This window comes from Oryzias latipes, chromosome 14 (genome assembly GCF_053564925.1).
Source record: "Oryzias latipes strain Hd-rR chromosome 14, Olatipes_Hd-rR_3.1".
NCBI classification, from domain to species: Eukaryota; Metazoa; Chordata; class Actinopteri; order Beloniformes; family Adrianichthyidae; genus Oryzias; species Oryzias latipes.
The window spans coordinates 5835489-5850112 of record NC_136250.1 but is presented as its reverse complement, the minus strand read 5'-3'; the positions used below and the strand labels follow the sequence as shown (position 1 = coordinate 5850112).

Genomic DNA, 14624 nt, shown 5'->3' with positions numbered 1-14624 from the left:
AGGAACTCCTTAATGTGGTCCGGGGAGGGGGCTGTCAGGTTTCCTGCTTTCAAACCCGCTCATTGTCACGCCCCCAAGAGTCATATACCCCACTGTGATTGGTTGGTCAGCTTTGCGCACGACAATGAAAAAGTGTCATTCATACAAACTGGCGGGCTGCAGTAACATTAAACCTTCATATTAAGGCGGGGACTGCAAAATATCATCTTGGGGGCCGCAAATAGACTGCGGGCCGCGAGTTTGAGAACCCTGCTGTACACTCTGGCACTGGTACACTAGCCGCAGGTCGGAAGAACGAATCAATAGTTCACTTACTCATAGCTCAGACGCACATATCAGGTTGTGAGGATATTTGTCTCTGTTTCCTTCCCACAGATGTTTACGCGCGCTCGATTATCTCTAGGCCCCTCCCCCTCCACGCATTTTAGCCACTCACAGTGGCTTTTCCTATTCTTCTCACACGCAGTGGCCGCCTCACAGACGGGTCTCATGCGAGAGTGTACGTGCTTGCGTTTCATGAATATGTGCACGAGTGCGTGTGTCTGCCTGCGTGCGTGTGCGCTCGCGTCTCATAGATTATTTCATTGATCATTGACGTGTGCGCCTTCCACGTTTAATGTATAAAAAAATACGTAGAGTGGGGGAGGCAAATTTACTGGTAGCACATGTGCGACTGGATGTAAAATTCAGTCGCACACTCTCAAATTTTGGTCGCAAAATGCGACCAATTGCTCGCAGTCTGGAGCCCTGGAAAATGAAATCAGGGACATTGGATTAGATTAATGTAACAATTACTTTTTGGAAACACAACTTGCTAGCACTGCTTACTTTCTTAATCCCATATAAACCTATACCACTTGATCAATACAAGGGTAGACAAAAGTTCACTTTTAAAAACACTATTGCATGAATTAATATTAAACTGACCAACGTTTGCAAGAGGGGAAAGTTAATAAAAAAGTCCTCTAAACATTATCGACGTTAAATGCATTTTTCCCCCAGATTGGTTCTGTACACTATGCAGCATTTCATGCAATTACACCAGTAATTGCATGAAATGCCCAGTAATTACACCAATAACACTTCAAAAGTACACCTAAATATAGCCATTTTTTATTTCACACCTTACGCTATTTAGAAAGTTATTACAGCCAATATTTTATAACAATGATTTAAATGCAAACTTGCGCATTAACTTGAGCAGCTATGTTTTCCACGCTAACTGTTTCTGTTTTGCAGATGCAGCGGTGTTGCTTTTCTTCTGGAATATGTGCTCATATTCACTGTAACTCTGCAGCAGCACGTCAAGTTCAGCTGGCGAAAAATATGCAGACCTCTTTTTTTCCACGGTTGCCATGGGGACTCTTAATATCTGCGCTCTATTGATAATGGCTTCTTATAGTCGCGGTGCGCACGCTTACCTCCGAATCAGTCCACTCAGAGTTGATTGACCTAACTCCGATCAGCTTCTCTGAAACAGAAAACTCAGAGTTGTTAATCTCTTGATTGACCAACTCAGAGAATTATATGAAATATGAAATATGAAATATGTTTCTTCTATAGAAGAAACATATTTCATAGACATATTTCTTTTTTCTCTTATAATTAATTTATCTTCCATTGCAGTTTCCTTTTTTTTGTTATCAATTTTGAAAAAATGGAAATTAACTGTTTTTAAAAAAAGAAAAGAAAATGGTTTTCCATGTAAACCAGAAACTGTGGCTTTCTTACTCATATTGCACATTCAGGATTTAGGACTGTCTTTGTTACTTTCATGAGATGTTAAAGAAACTTTTTACATTGTTCTTGCTGATTTTTACTTGAATATATTTTATTTCTTGCAGCTCCTGTGTCTGTGTTAACGGTGTCTCAGCAGTGTTTGTCACCAGAACAGCAGAAAGTCACCTGCTTCTATGAGGGAGATGAAGCAGAGCTCACTCTGACTTTGAATGGTTTCTTACTTTTACAATCAAACAAACACAGTCAGTCCCTGAACAATGACACATCTGATAGATCCAGTGTGTTTAATGTTTCCATCATCATACATGGACAGCTTTTTGGAAACATCACGTGTAAAGTCTGGAACGATGTCAGCAGAGATGAGACGGTTAAAACCATCACTGCTTGCAACGATACAGTAAACATTTTCCACAGAGAAATGTTGGACAAATTCAAATCAGTGATATCTAAACCTAACTAAAAAATTTTTTTCCTCCAGGTTCACAGTCAGTTTCTGTGGCTACATTTGCTGCAGTTGCTGCAGTTGCTGCATTCGTCTCTTACTTCTTGCTGCTTTGATCGCCGCTTTAATAAAACTTTGCCGAAAACAAAGAGCGGCAGCAGTTAATGCAGGTAAGTCACTAGTAAAGGATTTTGTAAAGAATGTGTATCATAGCAGTCTATTAAAAGTCTGTATTTTTTCAGGAGACGCACAAGCTGATGTTATCTACGCAGACGTTAAAATAAAAAAAAGAATAGAAAACTGAAGCCAGGCAACAACGCAGCGCCCAACGATAGTTTTTGTTCTGCCAATAAAAAAGTATTTCTGTTGCAAAATCTTCATTCTGTTCTGCTTCTTCACTGAGGAATAGTTAAACATTGTGTTGATTGGATTGATTTTACTTTTTCAAGGTCATTTTATCATCCTAAAAATGCATCTTTCTTTTATCAAATCCTTTGTAAGTGCTTCATACCTCTTTTAAAGTAAAGGAATATATATAAATCCATTTATTTTGGACATTTACCCATAAAATTTGCTTGAATTCATAGCTTTTTGTTTGTTAAAAATCCCCAAAATAAAATAAGACACTAAAAGCTGAGGAAAAGGATTTAGAAAAAGATTTCTAATAAATTGGCAGCAAAGAAACCCAATAAACACAATTTAATATACATGTTGTGTACACAAAAAAGTTTAAGAGAAAATTCATAATCAACATTACAGTAATTTTATGATAGAAAATTTAAAGAAAAAAACATTTTCCCTATATGGCTATGTTTAGAATATTTTTTTTTACAGTTTTCTGATATTAGATGATAAAATATTAATCTAAAATCATGCATCAATAACTTTAAAAATGCTTATTTTTGCAAAAACATTGTGTTGATTGGATTGACTACTTTTTCAAGGTCATTTTTTATACTAAAAATTCATTCATTCATTTTCTTTTATTAAATCTTTTGTAAGTGTTTCATTCCTCTTTCAAAAGTGAATAACCATATATAACTCTGTTTATTTTGGACACTTACCCATAATATTTTCTTTAATTCATAGTTTATAGTTTTGTTTGCTAAAAAGCCCCAAAATAAAATAAGACACTAAAAACTGAGAAAATCTAAGGATGTCTAATAAAATGTTAACACAAAAACGGAAAACAATTTAATGGACATGTGTACACAAAAACGTTTAAGATTAAGAGGAAAGTCAACTTTACAGTAATGTTATTATAGAAGATTTAAAGAAAACGCTTTCCCTATATGGCTGTCGAGAATATATATATATATTAAAATGTTTATAGTCATATGATATTAGATGATAAAAAGTTAATCCAAGATTCTGCATTAATAATTTTAAAAATGCTTACTTACTATTGCAAATGGATTTCTGTAGTTTAACCACATTATCATTATCTTAAAAGCTTTTTGTATTTTGTTGTGATCAGCTCAGCTGATATTTTTAGGAAACTTTTCTTCTAATTACTGCAAGAAGTTTAACAATTTTAACAAATACATATGATAAGAGAAAACGTATGGAACCACCCACAAAAAGACAAAAAGACCCACAATGTCTTTTTGTCTTTTAACTTCTCCTCTCATAAAATGCAAGAATGAAGACTCAGTAAAAATTAAGGGCTTTTTATATGTAGAATTATAATTTTTATAGAAAAAAAAAAGTTTTAAGTAATTTTCATTTTATTTAAGGCCATCAAATCTTTTAGTTTCCAAAGCAGAAATATAAACAACTTTTCCCCTCTTACAGCTACATAAACTATAGTTACCTATTATTGTAATAAAATAAATATTTTAGTCATGTTAAATGTTTCTTCATGAGTATCTGTATTTTTTGTTGAAGTGTCAGTGGTTTCTCTGCTGCCCCCTTTAAGTTTCTTGCTTTCAAACAAAATCTGCTCAGCTGTCAAAGGTTAGACATTAATTTCTCATCTCAAGGTTCTTAATCTCACTCAAGACTGTAACAATTGTATTATCATTGTAACAATAATGTACTTTGTCTAATGAATAAAATACTTTCTCTCTAAATGCTCTACTTTCTTTGTTGTTTGGATGAAGCTCAATAGCTGAAGCTGAGATCGTGTGCTGGGATGTGAGTGGTTAGATGTGTTTGCTGGCTGAATGGTGAGGCTGCTAACCACACGGATGCAAATCCTCAGATCTTGGTTAGGTTTACTGCCAACAGCGACTTTTGCTTTGTCACATTTCTTGACTTAACCAACATGTTTCCATTGACATGTAGAAAATGATGTACCAGATGTTAAAAACTAAAAAAATGCAAGAAATTGATGCATCACTTGTTTTTTTAGTGTTTCTCTAAGTGTATTTTTATTTAATTTTTATGTTCTTAAGCATTTTTGACACTGCTTTTTATTTACTCATTGACTTTATAAGACATGGATGGATGGAGACAATGTGACGTCACCCATAGAAAATGTCTTACCTTTACTCGCCATTTTTCTTCCAATGACAGTGATTGGTCTGAGTTTGAATCAATGTTTCTGTGGCAACTACTGTGGCCAACATGCTTTTATTGGGGCATCCTATTGGTCAGTTTAATAACATGAACAGCTTGCGATTTAAAAGGAAATATCGTGCAAAAAAATCAGATTAGCAAGAACATGTTAAAAAAAATAATCAGAGAAAGAATGGTTATTTTAACAAATAGAATGACTGAGTAATAGCTGTTTATTTCTCTATAAAAGTGTATAGAAATTTTGGCTTCTTGGAGGAATGCTAGGGGTGAGGGATCCCTCAGTCCAGTACTCTTAACCAGTCAATGGTTGAATCACAAACTAGAACAGAGCCAGATTAAACTAAGTTTTAATCTTTGGTCTCTCACTCCCTTCTGATTAACTGCCAGTAAGTAAATTATATCAAAAACACATCCTGACTTTGTACTACTTTTTTTTTTTTTTTTTTTTTTACATATTTTGAATATTTTAATTTTCAAAAACTTGAATCAATTTGTGCTGTTTCATGCATGTCCAATGCAGGAGCCTTTAAACACCTTTCTCATATCACGACTCTGGAGACCGTCAAATGTTGTCAGCAGGTTTAATGATACTTAAAAGGGTAAAACTGTAAGCAAATGATCAATACAATTAGCATATATGTATGCATAGCATTGCATCATAATTTTACAAACTCCAAAAATAATAGAATGATAAACATTTTTCTTTTATAGAAAATCAAATGTTCCAAAATTAAATTTTAATCACGTACCGGCGATGCAACCTCTCACTTGAAACGAATGCAGCAAAGTCCTTCCCCTGACACAACGAAGAGCATGCATGCTAGCGGGTCCTTTCTGCTTCTACACATGCACTTTTCAACAAAGATTTTTTCAAACAAGTGCAACTACCCCTGGCTGCAGCCTGCAGAATTGCACAACATCGTAGAATGCTGAAACACTGAGGAATGTGAACACGCTGTGGAATGTTAACCCCGCCCATGCTGAGCCCGTCTTCTTCTTTGGTTTTACAAGTTTCCATGTGCAATATTGCCACCTACCGGTTTTTAAGGAGTTTTTCCTTACCGTGAAGGGGGGCTCTAAGGGCAGGAATATCAGTTTAGTTTAGTCTGTTTTGTTAAAGTTTAGTATTATCCTAATGCATTCTTTGTATTCATGATCCCTTTTTCATTGTATGTTTATACCTTACAATTACCGGTATGAAGCCCATTGAGGCGTCTGTAGTACGAATTTGCGCTAAATAAAAAAAATATTTAATTGAATTAATTAAAGTGATTACAGTGATTGCTGTCTTCTTATGCCTTTTACAAGTTTCCATGTGCACGTATTAGGGAGTTAATAAATTTTGTCTGGCCTCACGGACTCAAACAAATAACTCATTGGATGAACTCAATTTAATTGTGGGCAGGATTTCCATCCAATAAATATGAGTAACCCCACCTCAAAGAAAATTCTTCCATGTAACGAAATATAATTGAGTTAGTCGAACTCAATTTTATCAAGAAAGGCAAGGGGAAAAAAAACCTGCAGCAGCCTGAAGCCAGCCTCGAACTCAGAACCTCTGTATGTCAAACCCAAAATTGATCCACTGAGCTAACACTTCTGTGACAACATAAAGCCGCCGGTGTAAAGAAATACATTCTTTATTAACATAAATGAGGCTGGTTGTGTATTGTCTTACTGCGAGTTGAAACGATTTCATGCCACAGATCGTTTTTTACGTGGAAAAAAGGAAAAGTCATACCAGGCATTAGACGAAGGAGTTGAACATTTTAATAGTTGAATGGTTAAAATAGGTGAAAAATTGTAGCTGTAAGACAGCAAAAACAATAAATAAAGAGAAACAGGAAAACGGCATTCAACAGCATGCCCCTTACTTGAACTCAATTATTTTGGATTACTGGAGTTATAGGGGAAACTATTAATACATTTTGTGTTAGGTCAAATAAATGTAGATAAATTCTTTTAAAATAAATATTTTTAAATAAAACAAACAGAATTTTATTGTGTTACATGAAAGAGGGGCTTTTAAAGTTCTATAAACTTTTTTTGTGATAGTAAAACCTGTCCAACACAAAAGGCCTTCAGATCTAATCTGTTTGCTCAGCTGTTGGACAAAACTAGTAAAAAAAAAGCAAAACAAAAAGCTAGCTCATGGGTGAAACGGTATTGAAGAGCTAAATAATGACAATAGTAATAATAGTTTCTCACATTTTCTTTCAATTTTGGTCTCCACATCGCGGGATTTTACGGTGGCCCAGAAGGGTCACAACACAACACATTAACTTTACACACAACACATTAACGTTACACACAACACATTAACTAAACACACAACACATTAACTTAACAAACAACACATTAACTAACAACACAACACATTAACTCACAACACAACAAATTAACTAACAACACAACAACTCACAACACAATAACTCACAACACAATAACTCACAACACATTACCTCACAACACAACACATTAACTCATGGCCCAGAAGGGTCACAACCCAACACATTAACTTACCTCACAACACTTTAACTCACAACGGAAGTAAAGCAGCAATGGAAGTGCTTTTATTCTGAAATTTCCACTAAGCTGAGCGGCTAACTGCCTAACAGAAAGTAACGTCACAGTGAGCTGTGGAGGGAGCATGATTTTTCTACAAGAGAAGATAGCAGTAGTGTTGCCAGATTGGATTGTTTGGGTTATAAATTTGCGGGTAAAAATGGCTTTGGCCGGGTTTGCATAATTTGGGCGGTTTTAGGGTCAGTTCGGCGGGTTTTTTACCTCATGAATATATAATAGCAGACTACATTAGGCCGTATGGCTGTTGAACTTCTATGTACTGAAGCTCAGTGAACGCACCAGGCAGAGACGCTTAACGGGCTCTGTCATCTAACCTGTTGTTGGGGGTGTGCAACGCCCCGCCTCTTAGAAATTGTGTTCTTTAAAGCCTGGCACTGCGGCTGCGTGTAGGAGGAGATACCAGCTAAAGTTATGGTCTGATCGCTACATGGATCAGTGTCTGTGTTTATCGATACTTTTATTATTAGTCTGAACTATCTTTTATTTTGAAAAATCATCGGATCGGGTGCTAAATCAGTCCAGTAGGGGGAAAACTCAATGAAAGCTGTGTATTCTTCTTTCTCCTGATCTAATAAAAGGAGGACAGTATTCAATATTTCTTCAGCGCACCGTCCTTCTTTCATTCATTTTCTTAACCCGCTCTATCCTCGCTATATGCGGCTCTTTCTTCCGTGTGCAAGGCCGGAGCGCGCCGACTATTGTGTCAACCTATGATGACCGTATTTTGCGCTCTCTGTGTAGGATACACTGGTGGAGCGCGGGGGGAAACAATTCTCAGCTGCAGAGGATGTGAACAGGTGAACAGGTAGAGAGGAAAAGCAGGTAGAGAGGCGGGGGAAGGGCTTTAGCTACAAACTGTCAGAGAGATGCAAACACGGCGTCAGATTTAGATGCAATATCTTTCTAACTTTACCGAACTCAGCTTTCACTGCAGGAGTTGAAGCAGAGACTTTCCCTGGGATGATCTTATGATCTCAAACATGGAAACATGATTACCAAGTAGAACTCTCCAAAATACTCAACCCCATCTCTCCACATTCTTGGTGTCTAGTGTTGCGGAGTGGGTGTGTGTGTGTGTGTGTGTGGATGTGTGTTTGTTTGTGTGTTGGGGACCGCACGTGCCTGTGTGAGAGGAGGGAGCGGAAGAAAGGAGAGGAGCGCACGTGCAGGACAGAGAGGGGTGTGACAGCGGAGGGAGGAGTGTGCAGTTCATATTGTGTGTGTTTAGAGGAAGGAGAAACGTAATAAAGAGAAAGTTTCTGGCAACACTGCTGCTAGCTGCTCCTTTAGAAAAATCATGCTCCCTCCACAGCTCACTGTGACATTACTTTCTGTTAGGCCAGGGGTCGGGAACCTTTTTGGCCAAGAGAGCCAAAAACGCCACATATTTTGAAATGTAATTTCGAAAGAGCCATACAATAATGTAGTGTCCTTTTCTCACACTGAGGCACTGAGACTTAACCTCTTTTAAAGTTCTTTATTCCGATTACTGCAGACCGCAACAAACGCCGTTCAATTAATTCAGCAACTCCTGAATCTCTCCCGCCGAGACGAGAGCGCTTCTCCCAACTTTATATTCCCCTGCTCCCGCTCCAGCCCCTCCCATTTCCCTTATTCGGCCCATAGCTGAACCCCATTGGTCCAAATTACCTAACAACAGGCTGAGCGACGGAACTGAGGGCCAATCAGATCTCTGCTTGATGCGTTCCATGAACTCCAGAACTTTTAACGCGGCCCAACAGCCATCCAACTCAGTCCGTGACAACTTGTTTAAAACTAAATATACAAGTGAATGTGTGGATTTGATTTAATTTCAACATTTTTAAAGTACAATAAGTCTGAGGATTCTTTTTAATAACATTGTTATGCTGTTGATAAATGATGAGTATTTCTCATGGTAGTTTTGCTGATGGTCTAGTCTGGTTGATCCGTGGTGAGTTTCTGCTTCATGCAGGCGTTGAGACTTTAAACGTCATCGTAGGTCTGAATGTTCTGTAGATGTGAGACAGACTGATCACATGCAGATACGGAGCCAGACACACACTCACACGCTGCAGTGAGTGACGGGCAGCGGGTTTTACGTTTTTACAATCCCTGCGCGATTCACCTGCTGCCTGTCCCCACAACACCTCAGCCCCACCCTCTGCTTTCTCCCTCTCACATCCCGTCCCCGCATCTGCGCGCTCTTTCTCAGAGACGGGAGCGCACAGTTTTAGGCACGGCAATTAACAGGTTTCCGGCTGGTACAAACTCTGTGAAATAATAGATAATAGTAACTGATAGCGCTGGCGCAGATTTTGTTCTCCAAGCACCGCTACTACTGCGCGCCTCTGGCATCGCATCGCGCCCGAGAAGGACTGGTCTAATGAAAAAAAAAGTATAATTAAAGATTTGTCTGCGAGCCACATGTGACCATCAAAAGAGCCATATATGGCTCGCGAGCCATAGGTTCCCGACCCCTGTGTTAGGCACTTAGCCGCTCAAATTTCAGAATAAAAGCACTTCAATTGCTGCTTTACTTCCGTTGTGAGTTAAAGTGTTGTGAGGTAAGTTAATGTGTTGTGTTGTGACCCTTCTGGGCCATGAGTTAATGTGTTGTGTTGTGAGTTAATGTGTTGTGAGTTATTGTGTTATGTTGTGAGTTAATGTGTTGTGTTGTCAGTTATTGTGTTGTGTTGTGAGTTATTGTGTTGTGTTGTGAGTTAATGTGTTGTGTTGTGAGTTAATGTGTTGTGTTGTGAGTTAATGTGTTGTGTGTAAAGTTAATGTGTTGTGTGTAAAGTTAATGTTTTGTGTTGTGAGCCTTCTTGGCCACTGTAGAATTTAGCAAAAAGAAATCCACTACAGTGAAGATGATGGGCAAAGGATCAAACATAACTTTTTCATGTTTTGTCAACATAATTTAAATATATCTATGTAACACTGCAAGAAATGATGTGTGATTTTCAAGATTATAATATGTTTTGAAGGTGTAGAGGGATGGAGGGAACGGTTTCTGCTTCCATGTCCTCTTTGCATGATGAAGAAACGTAGAGCCACTTTCTCTTTTGTGCTTAACAGGCACGTTTATTCACATTGGAAAGATGTAGAACATGCTCCTCGGATCATGGAGTCCGCCATACACACCGAACATTGCACATCCGCAGCTCTGCTGCAGAATTACAGGTTTTACTGTCAACAGCTTACCGTTAAGCACCTCGTATGAACACAAGGGGTGTGTATTGGCAAGAGTCTAGCGACACGATACGTATCCCGATACGCACCCTGCGATACGATACGTATCCCGATACGCGCCCTTCGATACGATACGTATCCCGATATTTTACCGAAACATGTTTTTTTTCTGTTTTTTTAAATATGTTTAAATATGTTTTTTAAATATGTTCTGTTTTTTTGAAAAACTCAACCTGAATTTTAATGTCTTCTAATGTAATAAAATGGTCAAATTCAGTTTATTTAATGATCACAATGTTGAGCACTGCAATTGGATCTCATATAAATATCAGTTGCGTTTACCAAAGCAAATTCATAGTGCTTTTATTTTGGTAAGTTAAAATATAGATAGGGAACAGTCAACATAGTCTGATTTTAAAAAATATATTTTTTTTTTCAGTGTAAGAAAAAACAAAGAATGAATGAGCCTTAACTAATAAGTTTCTTTTGGGGAAATAAAATGCTGTTTCTTTTCAGCATTAATGTAGCTTCTCTAGTGCTTTTAAACAGTTCAGGAGCCTGAATGGTGCTTTAAAAATAAAGGGTGGGGGACACACACTGATTTTTTCCAGAAACAATAAAGTGTGATGATGAGGCAGCATGACAGAACGTAGGAAAGTTGCTTTATTGTTACAAAAAAGGGGCTTTGTTTACATTTCTACGGTGGCCCTGAAGTGCAAAGCATTCAACAAATCACTCGATACAAAAACATTTTTAAGATCACAACAACAATTAAAAAAAAAAAAAAAAAAAAAAAAAGTTAAAAAGCAGCATTACATTTAGAAAACAAAACAAAATTTCAGAAACCAAAACTTAAAAAAAATAAATAAAAAAAAAAAAAAATTCAGAAAACAAAATTAATTTCCAGGAAAAAAAAAGAAATATTAAAAAATGAAAACATTTCAGAAAACAAAATTAATTTACAGAAAAAAAATGAAATATTAAAAAATGAAAAACATTTCAGAAAAAAAATGAAATATTAAAAAATGAAAAACATTTCAGAACACAGAATGAATTTCCAGAAAACAAAATGAAATCTTTAAAAATGAAAAACATTTCCAAAACGGAAGAGGCAGGTAACTATTGGACAACGCTGATTGGATGATGATTTTTGTCAATCAGTTGAACTGAAAAGTATTTTAAATGAAGCGATGCCGGATTTTATCGTCCAAACAACAATGTACTATAATAATCCACGTATTTCCCATTTATATATCAAATAAAAATTGCAGCAAACTGTTAATGAACTTTTAAATTATTTTTTTAACATTTCGCCTGACACACGATCACCCGGAAGTAGTTTGTGAGCACTTTTACTTTGAACGCTGTGCGCTAATTTCTACGGCTGCGAGGTTCACGCTGTTAATCATCTTTAGGTAAGAATCAAGTCTGTGATCTTTTATTTTGTCAGTCACATGTCTCTAAGGATGTTAATTTTAGGATGTTAATTAAAGTGCTGCTTTGAAAAGATAATTTCTTTTTATCTTGCGTATGCGCAAAAGGAACCCGATGAGACGAACCGTCTTCACATGATAGCCGTTCCCGTTTTCGGTGACAACATGAGAGAAAAAGCTCCGAGCCAACCTGATTCTAGGATTTATACAGTAATTACAGTAATTATATGGCATCAGTGTTGCTAAAAAAAGACTGAAATCAGTAAACAAGTTCTTATGGGAAATAATATTAAAGTGCATTGTATATTTTTGAACCATTCATATACATATACTGACACTTAAAAATAAATTTTAAAAGTTTATAAAATACTTAATTGAATTAACATGTGATATTTCTGCAGGTGAAGTTACTCAAGGCGAAGTTCCAGAAAGGTTTGTGCTGCAGAACAGATGGCAGCTCTACATGGGAATTCAAAAAGATTAAAGTCATTCATATCACTGTGCAGTGTACAGGCAAGTCACCATGATTTATGTGCAATGTAATCAATAAATATTTAACCTTAATATCTAATTTTTTTTTTTTAATTGTAGGTCCTTTAAAATAGTCTTTAACCTGCTGCATAAGCCTGATTAGTTGTAAATGATGCAGTGGGGAGTGAAAAACGAAGCACAATTCCTGGCTTTAGTGTCCGGCTGATGATCTGGAAATCACATCTGAGGAATCGCATCAAACACTTGTACAACTCCAAACAACTTAATGTTCCTTTAAGCAAAACTCCAGTTTAAAATGTTCATATTAGGCTTGCTTCATTTAGGAGTTTTTCCATGTTTACCATTTTAGGTTTTAAAGCTTTATTAACAAAGTTGATGTTTGATTTTCAAAGCTGTTGTTTATAAATGTTTCTTTGTCAATGAAAAAACTGAATGCTGACATGAGGATTGTAATAATGGATATAAAAATAAACAAATTTGTTTCATAGCAATGCAGTATATTTATTGAAAACTTAACATGAATACGTTATTCAGTAACAGAAACAAAGAAACTGTTGTGGATTTTCCTTTATGGGCTTCTTCATGCAGTCAATCAAATGTTACGTTTACATTCAGCATTTACTCAGCGTACCTGTCAATCACATTTATTAGAGGAAAAAATGCATCTGGGAAAAGTCTGTTTGTGCTTAACAACTATATCAAAAAGAGTTATGTCAGGGAAGGTTTGTCCACATTGCTGCTCAGCATCACATTTAGAGGAAGATGCACAGGTAAGGAACGCCAGTTCCTGCTCGTACATGCTTGCAGCTTCCTCTGCACTGGACTCCAGCTCCATTGAAATCCCTGACAGAAATAAATTAATAAATAAAAATCCCTGACAGAAAAACATCAGCTGCCGTTCATCTTTCATTCAGGAAAAAGTTGAGTTCATCAAAATGAGGAGAAAATGGGTTAAACCAGAAATTCATTAGGGAGGGGTCAAAACACCAAACTCAGAATAAAATACATTATTTCAGTCTTATAAAAATACATTCTAAAACAATTTGGTATTCCTCCTCTGCCTGAAAGACTAAAATGTTTTTTTTAAAGATTTTTTTTACCATACAGACTTTGCCACCTTTAGTTACACACCTGTACATGTCTGATGATGTGCACATCCAGTCATTTACTGTCATGTTTCTGTGCACTGACACACTCTAAAGTCACAGATCTTAATAGTGTGAATAAGAAGCATTCATAAATGTTATTCTGAGGCACAAACTGCTGCAGTTTACCTGACAGCTTTGCTTATTTATGCGGCTGGTACACCTGTCTGAGAATCCTGCCCACGTGACCCCCCCTCTCCAGGTGATGAGGTAACCTGTCATTAACGTATGACTGAAGGATCTTGGATCCGTCTGTAAACACCCACCTAGAAATCACGTTTAACGCTACATTTATTAGATCAAATAAGTGTGCCTCCATACCTTATCTGTGGATGGCGGGACTGCATTTCCTGATGTGCGCCGTATTTAACACCCGTTTCTTCGCAACTGCTGCTTCAGACAGAATCCTCCCACAGAAATTTCGAAACATTTGTAAACCTGGTTGGTGTTGACATTTCTGCGTGCGCTCTGTCATCACATCCGCTAAATATTCAAAGATTAACGTTTAAGTTAACGTTTTATCGTCCTTTCCTTTCATTGTTTACCTGCGGAACGGACGTCAGCCACACAAACTACTTCCGGGTGACCGTTCTGCTTCATACGAAATATTCAAAAAATAATTTAAACCTTCATTATCTGTTTGCTGCATTTTTGATTTAATATATAAATGGGAAATACGTGGATTATTATGGTACATTGTTGTTTTTAGTTCAAATGATTGACAAACATCATCATCCAATCAGCGTTGTCCCATAGTACCTGCTTCTTCCGGTTTGGAAATGTTTTTCATTTTTGAAGATTTCGTTTTGTTTTCTGGAAATTCATTCTGTGTTCTGAAATGTTTTTCATTTTTTAATATTTCATTTTTTTTCTGAAATGTTTTTCATTTTTTAATATTTCATTTTTTTTCTGAAATGTTTTTCATTTTTTAATATTTCATTTTTTTCTGAAATGTTTTTCATTTTTTAATATTTCATTTTTTTCTGAAATGTTTTCATTTTTTAAAACTTATTTTTTTTCAGGAAATTAATTTTGTTTTCTGAAATGTTTTCATTTTTTAATATTTCTTTTTTTTCTGGAAATGAATTTTGT

General features: G+C 36.4%; 1 long non-coding RNA gene across 1 annotated transcript; it reads right to left on the bottom strand.

Annotated features, from left to right (window-relative positions):
- Positions 1-12863: 12863 nt before the first annotated feature.
- Positions 12864-14567, bottom strand: LOC144983743 (uncharacterized). The gene is made up of 2 exons (XR_013647530.1): positions 13854-14567; positions 12864-13230 (listed from the first exon to the last, which is right to left on the bottom strand). It is a non-coding gene; the product is annotated as an uncharacterized LOC144983743 (long non-coding RNA).
- Between the last annotated feature and the right edge of the window lie 57 nt (positions 14568-14624).